General features: G+C 48.9%; 1 protein-coding gene and 3 non-coding genes across 4 annotated transcripts in view; 3 read left to right on the top strand and 1 right to left on the bottom strand.

Moving 5' to 3' along the window:
• The window catches only part of LOC142821621 (zinc finger protein RFP-like), a 411,497-nt gene that overhangs the window by 51,960 nt on the left and 340,069 nt on the right, over positions 1 to 19,468 (top strand). The gene's annotated exons all lie outside the window — the stretch shown is intronic.
• TRNAQ-UUG (transfer RNA glutamine (anticodon UUG)) lies at positions 14,822 to 14,893 on the top strand. Its single transcript has one exon. It is a non-coding gene; the product is annotated as a tRNA-Gln (tRNA).
• TRNAT-AGU (transfer RNA threonine (anticodon AGU)) lies at positions 16,101 to 16,174 on the bottom strand. Its single transcript has one exon. It is a non-coding gene; the product is annotated as a tRNA-Thr (tRNA).
• On the top strand, positions 17,507 to 17,578 carry TRNAE-CUC (transfer RNA glutamic acid (anticodon CUC)). The gene has a single exon. It is a non-coding gene; the product is annotated as a tRNA-Glu (tRNA).

Here is a 19,468-nt window from a genome sequence, read left to right as displayed (position 1 = left end):
AGTCCTGGTTTTGAGCAATTTGCCCTGAGTGGATTCCCTCAGCAGTGCCCAGGCCCAGCCCAGCCCTCTCCAAACCTGTAGACTACTGTTGCTCATGGAAACTCACTGTTAATTACACAATTAGTCAAGCCATTTTGCTAGGGCTGCATCTGGGGAGTTGCATTTAAAAGGTTTAATCTCTTCAGTAATTTAACTTTCATGTTAGTTGATCAAACTTTATTGTATATTATGTAAAATATTTATGTCCAATACATACCAAAAAAATCAATGTTTTTACTTATTGTAGGGGTGGAGAACTTTTTTTGTATTGGGGGCCACTCACCCACAGAAAAATCAGTTCGAGAACACTCAAAGATGTGGCCCCTGACTGAGACACCTCACTCTTGTGGCATTCACAGGATAAGGGGAAGAGACAGAGAGGACTGAAGTTCAGGGCTTCCCATAGGCCAGATTTACTTTCCTGAGGTTCCAGAGTTAGTGGATTTTGTGGATCTCCTTAGGCTCTAGGGTGGAAACAAAAGTGTGCTGACCTGACTCTGCACTGGGCTAGTGCTGTGTGTGCCATGTAGCTTCCGGCAGAGCTGTGGGCAACATTTAAGTCCTGTAGTCACTCTCTGACGTACCTGAAGAAGGTCTCCAAGAAGCCCTGAGGGTTGGGTTCCTGCAGATCCTGGAAGGCAGCTTGCAGAAAGTACTGTATCAGTAGTAAATGCCTTGATAGGTTTCATCACTGTATTGTTTTGACAGATTCCCCACCCCTCCCTTAGGCCTTGCTCCTAACCCTACCCCCTTCCACCACCAGTGTTACCAAAAGACAGACAACATAGAGGGCCACGAGTCTTACATGTGTAACATCTTGTCTCCAGAGTTGGGGGAGGACTATGCATTTTATACGAGAAGAAAAACAAACCCCCTTTTCCTGGTCTTTGGTCTGTTGTAGTCTTCCTGGCATGGGAGTGGGAGACTGGGCCTGCCCACTCCACTGGACTTCTCCCAGGGACCCTACAGGAAGAGCAGCTGGCAGGGCTTCTTGCCCCACTCTAATACCACTACCTCTCCACGGGCCTCTTCACCCACTGCTTCCTTCTATTATCCTCTGCCTTTTACCTTGGGGCTCAGCTTGGCTGTGCTCTGCATCTCTCAAAACTCTACCCCTTGCTGCCTGGGAGGAAACCTTTTATAGGGAATGGGAGGCCTTAACTAGCAACAGGTGCTTAATTAACACCTGTTGCAGGCTGATTCCTAATTAGGCCTTCATTATCTGCCCTGATTACTGGGCTGTATTCAGGTGAGGCTAATTGGGAAACAAGAAGGTATTAACCCCTCCTCCCAATATGGCTGCCTTCTATAGCATTTTGTAGACCTTCTGTGAGGCCTTGGTAGTCCCCTGCTCTAGGTGTGCTGTGTATTCTCCTACACCCCTCTCTCCTTTTTGGGTGAGGGGTGCCTATGGAGTGGGTTGCCTTTTTATGGTTAGCAGGTCCTGGCTACCATTACATTCTAGGCCAGGCCCCCTTTTCCACCAGCTTTTTTAGCTATTGAGGGTGTGGGGGGTTTTCCTGCCCTTCTTCTGGGTGGGGGGAGCTCTTTCCCATTTCTTTCAGGGTCTATTGTACCCCACCCTTCTCCCCTTCAGTATGCCTGACCTCCCCTATTCCTGTTGCTGCTTCTTTCTCTGAGGTAGAGGAGGTAAGGGGGCTGCTTTAGAGCAGCCTCTTGAGTTCTCTCTCCTCCCACAGCTTGTCCTGTGTTGGGGATGTAGGTAATAATTCCGGACACCCTGGCTGTGTCTAGACTGGCCAGTTTTTCCGGAAAATCAGCCGCTTTTCCGGAAAAACTTGCCAGCTGTCTGCACTGGCTGCTTGAATTTCCACAAAAGCACTGACTTCCTACTGTAAGAAATCAGTGCTTTTTGCGGAAATACTATGCTGCTCCTGTTCGGGCAAAAGTCCCTTTTGCACAAAAGTGTTGCGCAAAAGGGCCAGTGTAGACAGTTGAGATTTGTTTTGCACAAAAAAGCCCCAATCGCAAAAATGGTGATCGGGGCTTTTTTGTGGAAAAGCGTCTGTGCCAATCTAGACGCGCTTTCCCGAAAATGCTTTTAACTGAAAACTTTTCCGTTAAAAGCATTTCTGGAAAATCATGCCAGTCTAGACGTAGCCTTTGGGTGCAGGTGAAAACAAGCAGAGGATTTATTGATTCACACGGCTGGTGGAGTACCCACTAGGGGTAAACCTGGTGAGCACTAACTTAACCAAACAAACATTAGATTATACATTCAGCAGGTGGGCAGAGGGGAAGTGATTTGCTAGGTCTAGAAGTGGAAACATTATGAGTACATAAGCCAATGGACTACAAGGTTACACAGGATCCCTGCCCATCACCAATTAAACATCTTATCAATAATACAGGTAATTATTCCTAACAAGTAAAATGAGCCAACATAAACAGAGGCATGTTGATGGTAACTCTTTCAACTGGAAATATAATGCAGCTGCTGCAGGGGTGATATTGCCTTGGGTTAGCGCAGTCTTAGGGACCCAGGCTTATTTTCTAGGAATAAAGAAGACAGTGAAAAACAATCCTGCAGAGTTGTTTGGTACGAGCCTTATCAAAGTGAAGCCCACTTGCAATGTGGTTGCCAAGGGTCATGGTAGCTACTGTCTGTGTGCTTCCCAGGCCTGGCCTAATGATTTAAGATTTGAGTTCTCATTTCTCAGCAAGATACCATGGACTGCCTCAGTTTACCCCTACAGTTCCCTCCTCTTGATCTTAGGGCTCTTTAACCCACCAGGTTAAGTACAATTTCAGGGTTTTTAATTTACTTTAGAAGTGCTGGTACAGCACCAGTACTATTATAAATGTTATAATCAAAACTCGCCACATGATTTGGCAAAACACTACTCAAATCCATCCCCAAGATATTTTGTCACCAGTAAAGGCACTGCCCGTGATTATAGATTTGACCTCTACTTCCTGGTTGAGTGTTTCAGAGTAAGGTGTTATGGCATGGTCCACGGTTTTCCCTATGTGTGTGTACCTCAGACGGCCAATCCTGATATGCCTTTGGGCACCGTCCACCAACTCCTCAATCTCTGCCTGCAGGGCCAGTAAACCCTCCTCTAGGTACTTACTTCCTCCATGCCACTCAGGATCCCATGTTAGGTTACCCGTCATTGCCGAAGTGCTGTAGTGCCAAGTCCTGTGAATGGTCAGGGTAGCCCAGCAAGGGACTGTTATGCACACGGATGGATATGTAGAGGGCAGGGCCTTCCATTTAGTTCAATGGTGTGGACTGTCTGGGTGGTCAAACACCAGGGCTGTGTCTAGACTAGCATGATTTTCCACAAATGCTTTTAGCGGAAAAGTTTTTCTGTTAAAAGCATTTGCGGAAAAAAAGCGTCTAGATTGGCACGGATCCTTTGCTCAAAAGTGCTTTTGTGCAAAAGCATCCGTGGTCAGTCTATACACGATTTTGCACAAAAAAGCTCCGGTGGCCATTTTCACCATTGGGGCTTTTTTGAGCAAAAAATTAAGTGCCTGTCTACACTGGCCGTCTTGTGCAAGAGGGCTTATCCCTGAGTGAGAGCATCATAGTATTTGCGCAAGAAGCACTGATTGTGTACATTACAAAGTCTGTGTTCTTGCACAAATTCAAGTGGCCAGTGTAGACAGCTGGCAAATTTTTGCACAAAAGTGGTTGCTTTTGTGCAAAATCTTGCTAGTCTCATAAACTCATAGACTTTAAGGTCAGAAGGGACCATTATGATCATCTAGTCTGACCCCCTGCACAGTGCAGGCCACAGAATCTCACCCACCCCTCTTAGAATAATCCTCTCACCTATATCTCAGATATTGAAGCCTTCAAATACTTTGAAGGCCCCAATATGCAGAGAATCCTCCAGCTGTGATCTGTGCCAATCTACCCTAGAGGAAAATTCCTTCCCGACCCCAAATATGGCGATCAGCTAAACTCTGAGCATGTGGGCAAGACTCATCAGCCAGACACCCAGAAAGTTCTCTATAGTAACTCCTATCATCCCTCCATTTTCCTATTTCCTACTGATAATGAATGGTCAATTAGTTACCAAGATCATGTTATCTCATCAAACCATCCCCTTATCATAGAATCCTAGAACTGGAAGAATCCTAGGCAGGACCAATCCCATCTAAATCAACCCAGCCAAGGCTTTGTCAAGCCGAGACTTAAACACCTCTAGGGATGGAGACTCCACTACTTCCCTAGAGAACCCATTCCAGTGTTTCACTACCCTCCTAGTGAAATAGTTTTTCCTAATATCCAACCTGGACCTCTCCCCCACAACTTGAGACCATTGCTCCTTGTTCTGCCATCTGTCACTACTGAGAACAGCCTCTCTCCATCCTCTTTGGAACCTCCCTTCAGGAAGTTGAAGGCTGCTATCAAATCCCCCCTCACTCTTCGCTTCTGCAGACTAAACAGACCCAACTCCCTCAGCCTCTCCTCATAAGTCATATGCTCCAGCCCCCTAATCATTTTGGTTGCCCTCCACTGGATCCTCTCCAATGCGTCCACATCCTTTTTGTAGTGGGGGGCCCAGAACTGGACACACTACTCCAGATATGGCCTCACCAGAGCCGAATAAAGGGGAATAATGGCATCTCTGGATCTGCTGGTGTGGGGAAAATCAAATAACTCCAATTGTGTCTAAGGGGGGACTGTGCAGAAATCATAACTTTCTAAAAGAAAACTGCTGTAAGGGTTAAAAAGTTTTCCAGGCCTCTCTCCCTGTAACAGAGTGAAATCAAATTAGCTCTAATCAAAGACCCTTACAAATGACTATCTCAAATTCATGGAGACTCCTAGTCTGTCACAATTTGTCATGTAAACCCTTATCTTTGTCACGGTTTGCCTTGTAGACTCCTCCACTCAAGTTCTCATGTGACTTTGTGTACTGTAAAAACTTACTTCTAGCACTCCTGGGGTGAACAGAAGTCTCAGAGTACTTCTGCTGAGACTTTGATATGTTAAAGAAGAACAATCCACAACTGAACTGTCTAAGCATTCTGTATATAGGATACTTGAATCTGTCTGTCAGGGCTGCTGCTTCACTCTTGGAAGTGACAGCCTGCATGCATGCATCATAAAGTTTTCTCTTCTAGGTTTCTCTCCTGCCTCACTGATTTGACCTCCGGCCTCGGACCCTTCTGGGGACTCTGTACCCCAGGGGAGCGAGATTTCCCCCTCAATTTGGTGTCAGAAGTGGGATGGCTTGGAACTCCAGTTGGAAAGGCTGGTGACGAGGAATGGGAACGGACTACAGCGCGCATCTGGAGGGTAAGGGATCCATTTAAAATCCCCCAGTCCGCCTCCCTGTTCTCGTCACCAGCTGGACCGGCTGGCGGTAAGAGTCATCTTTTACTTAAAATTTTTTGTTAAGAGGCTTGAGGGAAATTTAAAACGAAAACACTGGGTATAGCCAAATAGGGGTTGGATTTTGTTGTTGTTGTTGCTGACTGATTGGTGGCGAGTCCAAGCGCATGGTTTTGAGTGAGTGAAGTCCGGAGTGGGACTGCAGCCGCACCAGTGCTGTCAGTGTCACTGCACAGCTGCTGAAAGCAAGGGCGGTTTCCCCCGGCACATAAGGAGTGTGAGTGAAGCTGACAGTTTGTGTGGACTCCCACACTATCCTTGGAGAGGGTAGTGTTGCTGGACGCCTGTACTATCCTTGGAGAGGGTAGTACTGTTGGGCTCCTGCGCTGTCCTTGGACAAGACAGTGCTAACATGGATAAGATTGCTCCCTCAAGTCTGTCTCCTACTGAGGGAAAAGGTTTCTCACAGCCTGGGACTCCCTTGTCTCAGATGATCAGTCAGCTAGGTATTGCCTGCAGGTTTGAAACTAAGGAGACTTAAGGAATTATTGAGCATTTGGAATGGCTATACTCAGGGGAATTCCCAGAATAAATGGCAACTAGAACTTTGACTTACAAAAGCTTGCTTATCTTAGAGTTTTCCTCGAGGAAAAACATCCTAACCAGATGGAATATTGGTGCCTCTGGGAGGATGTGGCAGTAAAAAAAAATAATCAGAGCATTATGGCTAGCAAAAAAAGATTCTATTGAAAAGCTGCAGCAAGAATTGGCTACTCTAAAGAAACAGCTTGATTCCCCAGATGTGCCATCTGCACCCCCACCCGCTTTGGACCCTTGTCAGCTGAACATTCTTTCCTGTTATCTCCCTGTTCTCTTGTAAACCTTATGGGACATGACTTGTTGTGTAAATTGGGTGCAAACCTTCTCTGTAGAGAGGAAGGGATATTTGTTGACCTTCCCCCCCTATCAGGCTCCAAATTTGATGGCATTACTACTCTCAGAGGAATCTAATGAGACCTCAGGACATACACCCCTCCTGGACCTCTCAGATGTCCCAGAGACATTGTGGGCAGCCCATGTGAATGAAGTGGGGTTGCTAGCCTCTGCAACACCAGTGCAAATAACATACAGACACAACAAGCCTTTCCCAAGGATAGCCCTGTATCTATTGGCTAGGGAGGCACAAGAGGGCATTAAGCCTGTAATCTCTCCCTCCTTAAACAAGGGATACTTGTTTATACAACTTCACCATGTAATACACCTATACTACCTGTGAAAAGGCAAATCTATAGATTTGTAGAAGACTTAAGAGCCATTAATAAGTTTGTAATCCCTAGATTTCCAGTAGTACCTAACCTGGTTTTCTGTAATAGATTTATGTTCTGCCTTCTTTTCTATTCCAGTGCATAAGAATTCCCAATTTCTCTTTACCTTTTCCTTTCAGAGTCATCAATTAACCTGGACATGTTTTTGTAAAGTTATTGTAAAAGCCCTACTCTGTTTTCTCAGTTTTTAAAAAGCTGACCTTAATTCTATCTCTCTTCCCTGCAGTTCTGTGTTAGTTCAGTATGTTGATGATGTGCTAATTGCTAGTGAAACTGAGGAAAGATGTAAAAAACTGATACCTCCTATGTGTTAAAGTGTCTTGCTAATAAGGGTCACAAGGCTTCCAAAGCCAAATTGTAGTTTGTAAAACAAAGAGTTCAGTACTTAGGACATTTACTTTCAGGAGATGGCCGCCAGTTAACACCTGAGTGAATCTCACAAGTTTTTTTTCATTCCTCACCCTTTCACCAAAGTCAGGTATACAAATTTCTGGGTACTGCAGGATATTGCAGACAATGGATTCCTAATTTTTCTGGACTCACCAGACCCCTTACTATTCTACTCTTAGACTTAGCTCCTGACCCAGTGACCTGGTCCCCAGAATGTGAATCTGCTTTCCTTTCCCTTAAAACTCTTCTGCACAGTGGGCTTACCTAAATATAGCAAGCCTTTTACTCTGTTTTGTCATGAACAGGATGGAATTGCAGCTGGAGCTCTCTGTCAACCCCTTGGACACACACCTCGTCCAGTAGCTTATTTTTCTGCAACACTGGACTCAGTAGCCCGTGGGTTCCCACTTTGTCTGAAGGCTGTTGCAGCTGCTGCTGAATTACTTTAAAAAGGCCCAACCTGTCACATTAGGCCACAGCATTATCTTACAGGTCTCTAATGCTGTCTCTGCTCTCTTACAGTGACACCGCACTCAGCACCTATCTGTTCAGAGACAAACCCTGTATAAGAATGTTATCCTCTCTTCCCAAATGTGGTAATTCAAAGATGTAATGTACTTAACCCAGCTACTTTTTCTCCTTTACCCTCTAATGGTAAAGCACATACCCATAACTGTGAAGAACTGCTTGAGCACTGTGTAAAACCTCCCCAACAATTTGTCTGATCAACCACTGGAAAATGCAGATCTTGTATTGTACACTGATGGCTCATGTAAAAGAAATTCAGTTGGTAAAGTAGAGGCTGGATATGCAGTGGTCTCAGATAATGATGTTTTAGAGGCCTTTTCTCTTCCAGGAATCAAAATCAGCTCAGTCTGCTGAGCTCATTGCTTTAATTCGTGCTTGCCTTTTAGCTTCCGGACAGTCTGCTGCTATTTATACTGATTCAAAGTATGCTTTCTCTGTCTGTCATGCCACAGGACAAATTTGGAAACAACGAGGTTTCCTTACCTCTTCTGGCTCTGCTATCTCTCATGGTCCCCTTATCTCCCAACTCCTTGATGCTATTCAGCTACCCACATCCCTCTCTATTACCCATTGCCCGGCCCACACAGGTGCCACTGATCCTGTTTCTCTGGGTAATGGGAGTGCTGATGCAGCGGCCAGACATGCAGCAGCACATGGACCTCTGGCTCCCTTTCAGATTCTGGTCTCTCTTTCTCTCCCTGTTTCTTTGCAGAACCTGATAGAACTACAGCAAGCTACTCAACCTGCAGAGAAAAACCTTTGGGAGAAAGCAGGCTGCTCCTTATCCCCAGCTGGGATAATGGGTGCACCTGATGGCTGCCCAGTCGCCCCAAAAATCTCTCACATGGCAGCTTGCTCAGGTGTCTCATCAAATGACACACATGAGCAAAAGGGGGGTGGCCTCACAGATTGGCCTCACAAATCCCAAAACAATGGTACGCCCCAGGCGTGCACCTAGAAGCTGTCTCAAGAATATCTAATTCATGTGTGATTTGTAAGCAGTTTAATGTTGCAGGAGACCCACAGGCTAGCGGCCACACAGAAAGAAGAAACCTAGACATAAAATGACGGTTAGGAAAGCTTGCACCTGCAGGTAAAGGAAGCCCTCCCAGCACCTACGGATGTGCCATGCCACAACATCCAACCAGGCGACTACGTGTTGGTGAAGGAACATCGCAGAAAGAATTCCCTGACAGCCCGGTAGAAAGGACCGTTCCAAGTGCTGTTCATCACCCACACAGCAGTAAAAGTGAAGGAGGGCCCCTCGTGGATCCACGCAAGTCATGTACGCCGAACTGCAGATCCAACAGAGCTGATTGACCCCGTCACCCAGGACCCCTCCCTGGAGGAATCACCTGAGGACGAGGTTCAGCGGACCGAGGCGGCAGACTCTCAAACCAGACTGTTTCCAAACCGGCCTCCACCAGGAGCTTCGAGGTACAACCTGAGAGGTAGGACTGTACCAGCAAAGACCTACAGGTGAGCCAGGCGCCCCGTAGCTCTCAAAGGGGAATCCATTCCAGTATTGAGTGAACTAAGAGACTATGAAATCTTGAAGAGTGCCTGCAGAGGCAAGCCAAACAATACTAACTGATTAAGCTTAGTTAAAGAGACTGCTTTGCTAGGTGCTAGATAATTACTATATTATTATTATCCTTCTACTTTAGAGACTTAAGATACTATAAGATGGGGATTGTTTTCCTTCTTTTAGTAGTCAGAATAGCCTTAGTATATAACTTTCCTCACCCTTATTGGGAAGCCCTGCAGAAGGTTTGTCCCTCACCAATACAAGTGACTGTTGGATATGTGAACAGCTTATAATAGGCTCTGAAGGCCTTTTACCATTACAGTTTATCCCAACTCCTGCCTCCCTGTGGACCAGACCCCTAAAATTCAGATCTACTGGTAGTCAGTACTCTACAGGAGAGCGGGAGTGGGTAGATGCCCAGAATGATAACACTGTGCCAGAAGTACATAGTCATGGGGGGGAACCGGCAGATTTGGCATAAAAAGCTGATTGCCTCAGGAATTCCCCTAACTCAAGCATTAGATCCATCAGGAACTATGTTTCCATTGTGTTTTGAAAGCAAAATTGGCACTGGTAAAGATCTGGGGTTGAATGGGCAGTGGATCATTTACCCAACTGATAAAGAAAACCTCCCTCTAAGATAAGAATTCATCCCAGCAAAAGAAGAATACCTAAGAATGTCTAGAATAACTTTGAGTAATACTCCAATAGGAGTATTAAAGGGGGGAATTGTGGGAGAAAATCAAATAACTCCAATTGTGTCTAAGGGGGGACTGTGCAGGAAATCAAAACTCTCTGAAAGAAAACTGCTGTAAGGGTTAAAAGTTTTTCAGGCCTCTCTCCCTGTAACAGAGAGAAATCAAATTAACTCTAATCAAGACCCTTACAATGCCTATCTCAAATTCATGGATACTCTTAGTCTGTCACAATTTGTCATGTAAACCCTTATCTTTGTCACGGTTTGCCTTGTAGACTCCTCCACTCAAGTTCTCATGTGGCTTTGTGTACTGTAAAAACTTACTTCTAGCACTCCTGGGGTGAACAGAAGTCTCAGAGTACTTCTGCTGAGACTTTGATATGTTAAAGAAGAACAATCCACAATGAACTGTCTAAGCATTCTGTATATAGGATACCTGAATCTGTCTGTCAGGGCTGCTGCTTCACTCTTGGAAGTGACAGCCTGCATGCATGCATCATAAAGTTTTCCCTTTTAGGTTTCTTTCCTGCCTCACTGATTTGACCTCCGGCCTCGAACCCTTCTGGGGGCTCTGTACCCCAGGGGAGCGAGATTTCCCCCTCAGTAGCTAGGGGGTGTTTGGGTTTGTTACCAGCGCTGAGCTTTGTACAACAGCCCAGGGAACATTGTGAAAAGCCAAAACCTTCCAGGCCTGGGTGTCCCCAGCCAGCCTGTGAGTGACACAAAGGTTCCTGGCAGTGACGGCTTTGGGTAATTGGTAACAAACCCCAACTGCTCAGATGAGGTAGCCGAGTGGTTAAGGCGATGGACTGCTAATCCATTGTGCTCTGCATGCATGGGTTCAAATCCCCACCTCATTGGGTGTTTGCAGCCTTTCCTCTTGCTTCTCCCAGATCTCTCTTCAGTTCAGTGCCAGCCCCTCCTGTACCCCTGCCTGCCCCAGCCCCTCCCACTGCAGCCTGGGGAAAGGGGAAATCTCCACAGAGACACTCCCAGATGGGACCCTCAATCCCTTCTGCCCTCAAGGGGAAACCTCACAAAGGAGACTCCAGGCAGCCAGGCCATGGGGGTCTCTGAGATGCCCCAGCCCTGCAGCCTGTCCCACCTGGCTGTTGCCATGGTCCCTCTGTGAGGTCACAGCCTCCCAACCAATGAGCTGAGGTGCTGCACAAGGCCCTTGTGATGTCACTGCTGCCTTGCAGGCTCATGTCCTGCCCCTGGCCAGCCCCTTGGCATGTGTGAGCTGCTTCCCCTCTGCCCCCCTCACTCAGGGCTGGTTCTGGGGCTGGCTCTAGGGAACATCAGAGGCTGCTCAGGGAGCCACATGCCCCCAAGGTCACCTTTTAAATGTCAGGGCAAGCCAGGATCTATCCCGTCCCTTCCCCAAGACCCCACCCCTTTGCTGAGCTCCTGCCCTCCCCAAACCTTTCCATGGACTCTTGGTTACTAATGGACACTCGCCACTAATGACATAATCACACCCCAGCCATTTTGCTAGGGCTGCAGCTGGGGAGAACAGTTTAATTTAAATCATTAAATGATTAAGCGTTTGAACTGTCTCATGTTAGTTGATCAAACTTCATTTTAAAGAAAGGAAAAACATTACGGCCAGCACACAAGGTTTCAATGTTGCTTTATTTATGGCAGGGGAGGGGACCCTTTTTTGGGTTGGGGGCCACTGACCCACAGAAAAATTGGGGGCCACAAAAGTGAGAAACAAAAAAAACCTTTTCCAAAGGCTCCCGGCCCTCTCTGATGTGGCCCCCAACTCAGACACCTCACTCCTCTGGCGTTCCAGCCCCCATGGCATGAGGGGAAGGGACGGGCAGGACTGAGGTTCACATTTACTTTTCTGGGGCAGCAGAACTAGTGGATTTTGTGGACCTGCTTAGTCTATTGGTTTCTACTCAAAAACCTGAACCACTCAGCCACCTCAGCCCTGATCTTAGCAGTGTCAGAGGGCTGGGGAAACTGGTAAATTATCCCAGTGCCCAGGCCTGACAGCACCTGCCCCACAGAATTCACACAGCAAACCTGGCTCCTCGAGCACAGGAGGAGCTTGGGGGCTCATTGCTGGGCCGTGGGTGAAGCATTAAACCAGCCCCCTCCTGTGGGGCTGTGAGTGTTGCTGTCCCTGCTGTACAGACAGGGCCATGGAGACAGGGAGAGATTCACTGAACAGGCCAAGGTCGCCTAGTGAGTTAGAGCCAAGATCTGCCCCCAGCTCCCTGCCCCACCCACCGACGTGCTGACTCCCTCACTGCCATGGGGCTGTTTGCATTGGCCTCTTCTCTCTGGAACCAGGTTTAAGCCACAGCTGAGGCTCTGGGCAGGAGGCTGGGTATAGGGGGTCTGAGTGTGGGAGGGGGAGCGTGTGTTCCTCTGGCTCAGCTTTTCCCTTTATTCTAGCCCAGCAATTGCCCTGCTGCAAAGCAGAGTGAAGAGATGAGGGTTTCTGTGAACTACAGTGCAATAGTCAGGGTCTTGGGTTTCTAAGCTGTAGCCATTAGTGTGAGCTAGACTAGTCATTCTGAGGTTGTGGGTTCAAATCCCAACGGAGTCACTTTAGCTGATTTCCAGAGCAGCTTATACAGAACAGGCTGGACCTGCCCCTGTTGCATGATGAGAGTGTCAGGAAGCTTGTGATCCCAAGACCTCTGTGTGAGACTCCCCTCGGGGGGGCTCATAGGAGAGAGCCCCTGGGTACCACACACGGGCCACAGAGACCTGCTCCATGGTCAGCTGGGTGTGAGAGACGTGCCTGAGACTCCTGGTGGGTGTGTGGGCCCTGCCCTGCCCTTCCTTGAAAGAGACGGGACAAACACAGGGCTGGTTGACAGGGGCTCTGACACTCTAGCAGCGGGGCCGTCCAGCCTTTCAGCTGGATTCAGACCAGGCTTGTCGGAGCCTCTTGCGCTCACCAAGGGGAATTCTGCACTTGCTGCCTTGGGATTCTGCACTTGCTGCAGAGCTCCCCCAGGGCAGGGTTTGGGTCTCAGGGTTTGGGTTGGAGTCTCTGGGATGGGGGAGGGGGTTTGGTCCCTTCCTGAGGGCACAGAATTAACAAGAGCGAATTCCTTCCCCCGCAGCAATCTGAGTTGGCTAAAGAGTTAGTAACAGAATATTGTCCCAAGTTTAAATTGAAGGAGGAAAAGCCTCTGTGGTGTAGTGGTCACTGTGTTTGTTTAACATACAGCAGCTCTTTAGTTCAAAGCCCTATAGAAACACAGGTTCTTGAAGTGTCCTCTCTGATGGGACAGGCATGTTCTATTCTGAGCTGGGGGTCTCAGGGCTTGGGTCCCTTGTTGCCTTACTCAGGGTTGTGCAGAGGTGTCCTGGAAGCTCTGGTCAAAGGCTCTTTCACAGGCAAGTTCTTCTTGCTGGTCTCCTTCTTGGACCCCAGTTTATATAGTGAAAATTGAGTCCTGCTTAGCAATATCTTAACCAATTATTTTAGTATAATTTTGCTAACCAGTCATAAGATACTTTTGTGATTTACCTAACCAATCATACTCCACCACCTTAGTTGATTTACATCTAGCAAAATTAATTATACAGCAGACAGAAACAGATCCAAACCAGACAGCAACCACCCAGACAAACAATGGGAAAGGGAGGACAAGAATCATAGAATGCCCATTGCACAAACACAACTATTGATAAGCAGTTTCTTGCCAGACAAAACGGTGTTTAACTAAGTTTTCTCTACCCATCTTGAGATCTGTTTCTTATCTGGTACCAGTGGGTGCCATTAGGACAGGATCCCCTTCTCACAGCCTAGTCTGACACTATTTCAGTGTCATTTAGCTGGAATGTGAGTAAGTGACTCCAGGCTATACAACTAATTGCTGCTGCTCTTGAGTCTGGCTGCAGAAGAAGGCTTTAGTTTAGACCTACTGAATAGCTACAGGCCTTCCAACAGGGTTACAGAGAAACCACATTGTTACAGATGAGCTTTCCAGGACAAAGATAGAAGGAAACCCTCAGGGGTGTTTCTAGACCAAGGTTCATTCAATTGATTTGTTTTTTTGTGGACCTGACCCTTCCACACCCCTAGAGACTCTGGAACAAAGAAGACACATGAGAAGAACCCAACTTTCTTCCTTTTGCTGTGACATGGATGGATCTAGCTCAGGTTTCACTCAGGGGGTCTGTCTGCATGTGAAGTACCTGTGACAGCCCCTGTGCTCCTCTGCCCCTCATCAGCAATGCCATATACTTGGGGGAGCAGTTGCCCTGAGACTTGCAGAAAGGACAACCTGGACAAAAAAAGAGCACTCAGGTACCCTTTGATAGCTCAGCTGGCAGAGCGGAGGACTGGAGTGTGTGTTTGGCAAGTGATCCTTGGGTTGCTGGTTCAACTCTAGCTCAAAGGAGCTGTTCTTTTCCCTCCAGCCTGGCCTTAGCAGACGACAACCAAGGTGGTTACCTTGGGTCCATGTCTTCAGAACCCTGCACTGCAATGGTGGGGAGGAGCTGCCAATCACATTTCTTGGGCTGTGCAGGTTCTGTCCACACACAAAAGTTCTTTTGGAACAATGGCCGTTATTCCACAATAACAATGCAAGAGTCTACACAGCAATTCCGTTAGTTTGAAATAATTCTGAAGTATCAGACGGCTTATTCCGACTTCTGCAAACCTCATTCTACAAAGAATAACGCCTGTTCCAAATTAGCTATTTCAAAATAAGGTCTGTGTAGATGCGCCACTGCTGCTAGTTTGAACTAGCCCCTTCTTGTGGACATACTAACTTATTCTTCTGAGACAGGTTGTCTACACTGGGGAGCCTGCCTCAGACTATTCTGAGGTTTCCCTGCAGTGTAGACGTGCTAGTTCAAAATAAACTATTTTGGAATCACTATTCTAGACCAGCTTATTCCAAAATAAATGTGCCGTGTAGTCATAGCCAGAGGGATGAAGCAGCAGGAGGAAAGCCAGGAGTGCAGAGGCCAGCCAGAAAACTGAGTGTCCCCAATGCCCATGAAGAGCTTAGTGTGTCGGTCCCATGGTGTAAGGGGCAGCACTCAGGACTTTGAATCCTGCAATCTGAGTTCAAGTCTCAGTGGGACCTGCTGGTTTAAGCTTGTTATTGTGAGGTTTTTTCACACTGCACAGCTATGTCTATGCTGCAGGCCTTTTGCACAAGAATGGCCATTCTTGTGCAAAAACTAGCAGAGTGTTTACCCTGTATGTGCATACTTGTGCAAGAAAATGTACAGTAAACCATTGGACAAGAGGGCTTCTTGCACAAGAAGGCAGTGTGCACAGGCAAGAGGGATTTCTTGTGCCTAAAACAGCCATTAGAACTTTCTTGCACAAGAGAGTGTTCACAGATGCTCTTTATAAGGAGATAAACCATTTCATAGAGCTGGAGAGAACTTTGAGAGGTCATCTAGTCCACTCCCCATGCTCATGGCAGGGCCAAGAGCCATCCCTGACAGATTTGCCTCAGACGTCTCTAAATGGCTCCTTCAAGAATTAAACTCATAACCCTGGAATGGCAGTTCCAGGGGACACTTCTCCAGTGTTCAAACATCTAACAGATAATATGGCAAAAAGGAAGGCAAAAAGAATTGCACTTACTAGGAAATGTCATAACAATTGCCTCAGATGGGACTTGAACCCACAATTCCAAGATTAGAAGACCAATGCTTTGTCCACTAGGCCACACTAGTGACACTGAAAAAACAGAAATTCCCTCTTCCCAATACACATTCCTCAACTTTTAGATAACAGAGTCGAGCTGTTGGAAGGAACCAGAAACACAGGAAGGGCAGAAAATCAGTTCTCAGGAGGCACCTCCAGCTGCCCCCCAAGTGTGGGTCACCCCACACTAGACATGGGTGAAACTCAATACCTTGACATCATGTCTCCCTCCCAAAGCCAGGGGCTTGCCTCCCACAACCGCAGCCTCAGCAGGGCACTGCACTGGTGCTCACGCTGCTCCTGGGGAAAGGAACAGGTGCTACAGGGGCTGGGGCTGGGGCTGGGGCTGGCGGGGAATGGGCAGTTGTCACTGAAGGGGAAGTATAAAATGCAGTCACATTGCTGAGGGCAGAGAGAGCAGCTGGTGCTGGGCTGGTGGCACCGTGGGACGGCCCCAGGGGAGCTCTGCAATGTGACCCTGGCTCCCAAAGCAGCAAGTGCAGAATACCCCTCGATGAGCACGAGAGACTCCAACCGGTCTGGTCTGAATCTGGCCGAAGAGCTCAAGTGCCCCAGTGCTGGAGTGTCAGAGGCCAGAAAGACATAGGAAAAAGTAAACAAAGCTCACCACAAGGCACCACTGGGAGTTGAACCCAGGATCTCCTGTTTACTAGACAGGTGCTTTAGCCAACTAAGCCATGGTGCCTTCCTCAGGGAGCCTGGTGAAACTGTTCTACTCTATGGTCCCAGACAACACCTTTGCCTCCCAAAGTGCAGCCAGTCCCCATTTCCCTCCAGCCCTGGCGGTGTCTGGCTCCCTAGGCACAGAAGGCTACAGCTCAGTGGGCAGAGGCTCTGACATGCACATCTCCACCAGCTGCTTGGCCTGGGGAGTTGGCCTTGAGCTTTAGCATCGCTGAGGGGAGGGAGAAGTGCAGCAAACATTGATTGTCTGGATTGTAAACACCCTCTCTCCTGGCCACACACGGCACTTCTTGGTGCGTGTCAAGCCAGGCCCTGCAAGGAGCCACTGGGGCAGGAACCAGCCCTTGGAGCTCGGCTTGCACCGGAACCGGCAGTTTCCCACCACGTCTCGCTTGAGGAGAGGTGACTTGTTCTCCTTCCTCTCACCTCACGTCTCCCTTGTCCCTGTTCCCTTCAAAGGTCTCCTCCACCTCAGGACCCGCCTCCTCAGGGCGCTGCCCCTCTGCCACTGGGCTGGGAGTGGGAGACTCCACAGTCTCTGCACTTGGGCTGAGAAGTCTCACGGGGACTCGTCTGTTGATGGGTTAGTCAGCCCGATGGCCAGTCGGGTCCATTCCGTAGCGCTGCCCGAGAGGGAGCTTTCCCAATCTCCACTGGTATTTCCTGGGGCTTTGTGTAGGGGGATTGGGCTTGTCATCTTCTCTGCTGGAAATGCCTCTTCTTTGGAAAGCAGCTCCCAGGAGTTCATGAAACTTCTTCTTCTCAGCTTGGGAAAGGGACAAGCAAGGGGCGACGGGACAGGGGTTTATGTGATGATGACAGGGGTGCAGAAAGCAAATAAGAAATTATTTTTTCGCCTACTTAAGAACCAGGGTGACAGAACGAAACTGGTAAGTAACCAAGTTAAAAAAAGAAGCATTTTTGTGCCCAGTAGAACTCCTTGCCAGAGGATGTTGCGAAGGTGAAATCTACAAGAAGGTCCAAAAAAGAACTGGATAATTTAATGTAGGAAAGGTCAATCAATGGCATTTAACCAGAATGGACAGGGCAAGTGTCCCTAGCTGGTGTATACCTGAAGCTGGGAATGGAGGGATCACTTAATAACTATCTGTCCTGAGGATTCCCTCCGGACAATGAAATTGGCTGCTGTTGTGAGACAGGATCCTGGGCTAGTTGGGCAACTGGTATGGCCCAGTCTGGCTGCTTTGATGTTCTATTTGGCTGTTCTTGTCCCCTCTGGGCAAGGGAGAATGGACCCCCCCTCATCCTGAAGTGGACAGAAAATGGCCTGCGAAAGGCTAGTGTAGGTGAGCAAAGAGGCTTGTTTTATGTGTCCCTGATGGTCTAGTGGTTAGGATCCAGCACTCTCACTGCTGTGGCCTGGGTTCAATTCCCAGTCAGGGAAACCAGCTGCAACTTTCCCCAAACATGTCCCTAGTCAATCTTCTTGCCACATGTTACAGCAGCTGAGACCTAGCATGGGGCTAACCCTAACCCCTCCCCCTTGGCTGGGCACTGCCTGGACTCAGGCCTCCCCAGTGCCAGCCTAAGGGCTCTGGAGAGGACAGGGCAGCTCCAGGGGCAGAGTCCTTTCTTCTGCAGTAGTTCAAACCCAGCCCCTTGGTTCCAACTAACCAACATTACTCCTCATTTTTTGCCCTCTGTGCCTCCCTCCCAACCTCAACATACCCCAACACATCCCCTTCCCTCTCCCCCTCCCCCTCCCCTTGCTGGTAACACAAACAGGACTTTTCCCTGTTGAAAGAACAAACTCTCTGGTTTTTATGTGGGGAATGTAGAACTAGGGAGGGGCTGGGGAAAGACCCTGGGAGGGGGCTGGGACGAAGGGCTAAGGCTGGCACCTTCCTCTGATGGTCCCACTGCCTCATGTCAGGGGCCTCAGTAGCGCTGGGTGGTGGCTCCAGGGGGAGAAGCTGGTTCAGAGGAACTTGAGCTGCTGGGCCATTGAAGCAGGCCCCCAGCAGCAGCCTCTGTGCAGGGCGCACACGCTCCAGACCTCCCGGTCCCCCTCTTGGAGGCTCTTCCCTTCTCCACAGGAACGTCTGTCTTCTAGGTCAGTTAGTCAAGGGAAAGGGGAAAACTCCAAGGAGGCTCCTCCTCACACTCGTGCTTGTGACCCTCGTTCTCTCTCTGGCCTCAAGAGCAGATCTCCAGAAGGAGACTCCCTGCAGCAAAGCCATGGGGGGCTCTGAGACTCCCTGCAGCAAAGCCATGGGGGGCTCTGAGACTCCCTGCAGCAAAGTCTCTGAGGTTTCCTCTGCCCTGCAGCCTGTCCCACCTGGCCATTGTCATGGACTCTCTGTGAGGTCACTGCCTCCCAGCCTCCTTTAGCCAATAAGATGAGGGGCTGCAAAAGGCCCTTGTGATGTCACTGCCACACCCACCCCTGCCCTCCAGGGCTAATGTCCTGCCCCAGGCAGCCCCTTTGCCTGGCTGAGCTGCTCCCAGGAGTGAAAGTGACACATTTCTCACAGGGACTGTTCTATAGGGCACCACCCCTTGGGCGGGGGGAGACTCAAGGCAGGAAGTTGGGGGAGGGGTTGGGATAGGACAGTACCTGTAAGAAATTACAGTGTGGAGTGGCATGTGGGAGGCTCAAGGCAGAGATCTGGGGATTGTGTGTTGGGGGTGGGGCTCAGGACAGGGGTGAGGATGTGGAAGGGTAGAGAAGTCAGGGCACAGGATTAGGGATGTGGGGGGGCTTGGGGCTGGGATTGTGTGTGTGTGTTGAGGGGATCAATGGGTCCAGAATCCCAGCTTCCTCTGCTCCGGGCTCCCTGAGGCCCTTTAACACACAAGGGCTTTCTCTGCAGTGCACTGAGGAGAGGAACCCCTGAGCCAGTGATGCCGCTTTTCCCAGGTCGGCAGGGACAGGAAGCAGGCCGGGTGCCCAGTAACCCCAGACAGATGTGCACATCTTCATGAGAGCAGCAGCTGTTGTGGGACTCTAGAAATCTCCCCCTAGATCTAATTCCCCACGTGCCAGGCACCAGTCAAAGCCAGGGCTCCAGGGTCTCAAGCAGAGCACTGCGGGGGACGGATATGTGTCTATTTGAGGCAGGTTTCTCACTCCCACGTCCCAGACACGTGCTGTGGCACAAAGACCAACGGTCCCTGCACAAAGTGTGTCCCAGGGATAAGCATTAGCCCGGGAACAAGCATCACCCTGCAGAAGAGACACCCCTGGTATGGAGCCAACAAGCCCAGGAGCCGCACAACTCAGGATCCCCAAGGGCACTGACACAGACTCCCTGGCACAGGAGAATCCCAAGCC

Source organism: Pelodiscus sinensis, chromosome 19, assembly GCF_052426305.1.
Source record: "Pelodiscus sinensis isolate ZL-2025 chromosome 19, ASM5242630v1, whole genome shotgun sequence".
NCBI lineage: Eukaryota > Metazoa > Chordata > Testudines > Trionychidae > Pelodiscus > Pelodiscus sinensis.
The sequence above is the reverse complement of the archived record's forward strand: the minus strand, read 5'-3'. Positions and strand labels throughout refer to the sequence as shown.